At 30.5% G+C, this 5,000-nt stretch overlaps 1 protein-coding gene across 5 annotated transcripts in view; it reads right to left on the bottom strand.

Annotated features, from left to right (window-relative positions):
- Positions 1–5,000, bottom strand: part of LOC119594561 (low-density lipoprotein receptor 1-like) — a gene marked incomplete in the record, with an annotated part of 143,162 nt that overhangs the window by 278 nt on the left and 137,884 nt on the right. For all 5 annotated transcript variants that reach the window (XM_037943613.1, XM_037943597.1, XM_037943606.1 and 2 more), the window contains 1 exon segment: positions 1–5,000. This exon segment is cut by the window's left edge and continues 278 nt beyond it; it is cut by the window's right edge and continues 1,058 nt beyond it.

Raw genomic sequence — 5,000 nt, 5'->3', positions numbered from 1 at the left:
TTGTCCACAGGTAGAGTGAAAGTTTGCTAAATTCAATGAGCAAATATTTTATCGTAGCCTTGTAATGTAGGAATCAAATGAACCAATTACATATGCCATACGTATTTATACATGCTTAATTTACATGGATGTAAATAATAGCTATTTTATCTTAGTTAACTTAATTTGAGCAACATACAAGGCTGAATCAGTTAACAAATTTTCACTGCTTATTGGCACTAGCAACAGGTCTTGCGTGTGGTCACTTGTTCACACCTGAATTCATGCTTCTGCTACTGCTTCCAGGTTTCAGTTTTATTGTCACCTTTACACAAGAGCTTTTTTTTTTATTTTATGGATTAAATGGGATTTAATAAAGAAAAATACAATTATTTGGGGGAAGAGCAAAAATGAAAAAGAAAAGAAAAGAAGAAAAAAAAAGTGCAGTTAGAAAAATAAGGGTGGGTAAGAGTGAAAAAAGTGATTATATATATATATATATATATATATATATATATATATATATATATATATATATATATATATATATATATATATATATATATACACACACACACAAAAATCTTGCCATGTTAAAAAGACAAACAGACAACCCATGCAAATTACCCCCATAAGTGAGCATAGTGATACACTGGTCCATGATATCAAATTATTCTCATTATTTAGATATTTTGTTTTCTTTCTTTTCTCTCTCTCTCTCTCTTTTGGTGCATTTCCAAGGTGACTATATGTGGAGATGAGGGCAACTGTGCAGCTATGAGGCAGAAGTGTCAAGAGGACGGATCTTTGGACAGGTATCTTCGATCACCGCAGGCATATTTTAATACATTTGGGAAAGCATCAGTTCCAATCATATATAATATATTTTTTGAAGGGGTGAAGTATAGGCTAATTTAGGATAAGATAAATATAGAATATAATTTAAAAAAAAAAAAAAAAAAAAAAAAAAATGGAAATGGGTTTTGCTTGATTTTTAATTAACAGCCATTTCATCTCCCCTCCATTATATCCACAATATGCAGGAAAAAATAATAATTTCAAATGGGTAATGACTTGGTATATTCTGGCCACTGTTTTTTCCCCCGACAAAATTTCAGTCATATAATTTTTGATTTCAGTGCCTGAGCCAAACTTTTAATGGTCATGAGGGGATAGGTGGCTAAATGTAAAGACGAAAAAGCACTATGTCTTCTTAGGAGAAAATCCCAAATGGAAGCCAAATTTCCTCATCTAAGTCATTAACTACAATTTCTGGATTGCAGATAAAAGATGGCAAATAGTCTAATCATGTAATAAACAAAATCATTCTTTTAGTTGCTTGCATCTTGGTCACATTTGAGTTGTAGTAAAACATGCCTCAGAAAAGTAGAACAGAGAAAGGTATGCTACATTTAAATATTTAAGAAGTGCAGTAAATAATGATAATAATAGTAGTAAAAATCAATAATAATAATAAATGATAAAAATAGTAGTAATAGCAATAATAATCATAATAATAATAATAATAATAATAATAATAATAACAACATTAATAATAATAATAATATTCATGATAACAACAGCAACTGTATTAATAGCAAAATAATAACAATAAAAAATTACATGTTAATCTTCAATGCACATAATGTAAATCATTTTCCAAACTGATTTGATTACTTAGGGTTTAGTGGGATTAAGGAGGGGGGAAGGGGACAAGAAAACAGTAAAATATATCAGCTAAAAAGCATAAGAATATGAAAAAAGAAGTAATTTCTATGTTAATGTAATAATTAGGGTTTTCACTAATGTGCCACCAAAAGAATATAAACAATAAATTATCATAACAATAAAAATAAGCAATAATAACTTCTAATGGGGAGTTTTTCAGCATATGATTTTTTTTTCTTCACTTCATAACCTCATAACCAAACCCCAGTCACACACACACCAGCCTCCTTGGAATATTTTAACAGGGGCTGAGAATTAAGTTCTTTCACACTGTTTAAATACAACTCGCACACGAGATCAACCGTACAGTCATATTCCATTAAAACAGTCAGAAAACATTTAGACATTATCTTTTTTTTTTCTTATTATATATTAGACACAAAAAATTTAAAGTCACATGACATTATTTGACAACAGTCTTGCTTTTCCATCAACAAATCTAAGTCTTCCTTTTTTCTCTCTCTAATTATTTATATGTATATAAAGAGAGTTTTAAAAGGGGAAATCAAGACAAAAACAAAACAGACTGAAAGAAGTGTCTACACTGTATATCACAGTTTTAACCTAATATACCATTAAAAGGTCACATTACCATCAATAAGTCTATTTATGTAAGCACATGTCCAATTCAAAAATACATATTAGAATAGTTCATTGAACAGGAAGAAAATATCTATTATAAAAAAATCCACATTACGAGGAGACTTTGCCTTTCATCAAACACATTTGAGATTATCCAATCAAAAGCATTGCAACAAAATATACAGAAATCTTTTTTTTTCAGTAATATATGAAAAAGAGAGAGACATAGGGAGTCAATAACACAAGTAATTATATAGTAAGCTGCATGGCAAAAGATAATAAAAAGAATGTATGAGTAGTGATAAGGATTTGTGTTTTGAAGAAAGATTAAATTCATGTATACAAATATTTATTTAATTTTCAAACAAAATATTAACATGTCAATATCAGAGCATTTAACTCATGAAAAAAAGGAAAAAGAAAAATATATATATATACACACAAAGATGGGTCACAGTTTCTCCCGGTGGGAATCCAGTTCACATTTTCAAAAATAATCTATTTTAAATAATAATTGTAATGATTACAGTAATAATAATGAAAGAAGAAGAAAAAAATTACTTCAAAAGTAACATTCTTTGGTTTATTTCATTTAATTACAAACAAGTTGAAATTTTGTCCAATCGTTCCTTAAAATTTTCCCCTCTCTTTGAACAGCAAGTTTACATATCGTCAGAACTTATTATACACTGGTTTACAATTTAGTTACAAGATAAAATACTGCAGACCAAAGACACACACTTATATAATGTATCCTGTGGCTTCATACTTACAAAGTCCTTCTGCCTTTCCTTTCATTACAAGTATGTAATGGACAAATAGCATGATTTTTCTACTCCCCATCTTATTTTCAGTCATGTCCATGATGGTCTTCCACATCCTTCTTTCTTTAGTGTATCAGCTGTCATTATTTTTTGACATTTAAATGATAATATACAGTTAAGATGTGTTATGGAATATATTCATGGCTAATTAAGTATTCATAAAGGAGCTAGTTACAATTTGAACTATTTACGAACAAAGAACGTAGTAATTCAAAACTTTCAGGGGGCGTATAAAACCACACATAACCACAGAGTAATGTTTCTGGGAAGAGTCAGTCATTCTGTAATACACATTGTTCCTTCTCTCTCACTCTTATCTTTCTTGCTCTACATATTACACATAAAAGACAGTACTGGTAGAAAAGCACATCGACAAAATGAAACATACTATTCTTTTTTTTTTCTCTTTTTTTAGCTTTTTTTTACCCTATTACCTAAGGTCTACCAACTAGCCAAATCAATGCTTAACCATAAACCAGACTAGAGTGGGTGATTTCTTGCCCATGTTCGTGAATCAGCCATTTTGAACCTTACTTGGAATTTCAATAAGGTTTATTACCTTGCGCACCCTAAATAAATAAATTAGAAAAAATATATCCATCACATTTGGAAAAAAAGAAAGAAATGATCATACTGTGCACCTTTTAGCATAGGGGTAGGGGGGTCCCCCATTTCCACACTCACTGGTAGAGTATATGGTATCTCCCTCTCATTCACACAAAATATTGTAGCAAATATGTTGGCACTGAGAATGATACTGCCTAGGGTCCTAAGTCTAAGAACAAGTAACAGGTTGATGGAAAAAGAAAAATGGAACTAACTTTTTTCTTCTAACATGTACTCCGATTGCTCACTTTTATGTCAAAACAGTTGATGCAAATGGATATCACCTTGATATCCTCCTAAAGAATGGCTCTTCAAAATATATATATATATCTTACACATACACACTTTACCTCAATAAAGTATGACTGGTTGTAGTTGCTAGCTGAGCTAAGCCAAGATAATTTCTTTTACACCAACCTTTTTTTTTAAAAAGAAAGAACTTAAAAAGGCTGATCATCTCCCAATGAAATTATGATTAATGGAGACAGGAAAAAACAACAACAAAACTTTATTCTTATATACATTTTTTTCCTTTTCTTAATAATTGTGAATCTGAATTTTGCTTTGCTTACTTCTCACTGTTATGTTCCATGTTACAGAGCCAAATGAGTCTCTTGCTATTTCTAGCAGTTAAATTATAGCCTTGCAAAGAATTTCTAGACAATAATACTACATGCAAAGAATCTGGACTTCATCCGTGAGCATAATTTTACTGTTTAATAATCAGCCTTAACTAGTGTTCTTTTTGTTTTCCTTTTTCATCTACGAACAAGAGACTAATAATAGTACACTCGATAATTCTCACATGAACATTTCCAAAAACAGACCAAATTATGTAAATGTTCGTTAAACTTACTGACGTGAAAATCATAATGCCTTTGTACTTACAAGCACAGCAGGAACTCTGGCTTTCCTCACCAACAGAGTGTTAGTCTGTGTAAAAACTCACTGTTCCACTAACATGACACTAGATTATAATAAACCGAAACTTGAAATTGTTATGACATTTGCTTTAACTCTCCTAAAAAAAGAAAGACAAATGAACTGATGTCAGTCATATCCAATCAGAGTGATGTCCCGAGGTAACACTGTGAATGTCGACTTCATTACCTATAAATCTCACTGAAATTCTGGATAAGGGTAAAAATTGCTGGTTGTGTCATAATTGGTTTCCTGCAGTAAAGAACTGGAAGCTTGATTTATGTTTTTTTTCCTTTCTTTCTCTCTATATATATACAAAAAGACTAAGGGTATTTCATGTACAGAACATTGAAGTTGTAA

Source organism: Penaeus monodon, chromosome 3, assembly GCF_015228065.2.
Source record: "Penaeus monodon isolate SGIC_2016 chromosome 3, NSTDA_Pmon_1, whole genome shotgun sequence".
Taxonomy (NCBI): domain Eukaryota; kingdom Metazoa; phylum Arthropoda; class Malacostraca; order Decapoda; family Penaeidae; genus Penaeus; species Penaeus monodon.
The sequence above is the reverse complement of the archived record's forward strand: the minus strand, read 5'-3'. Positions and strand labels throughout refer to the sequence as shown.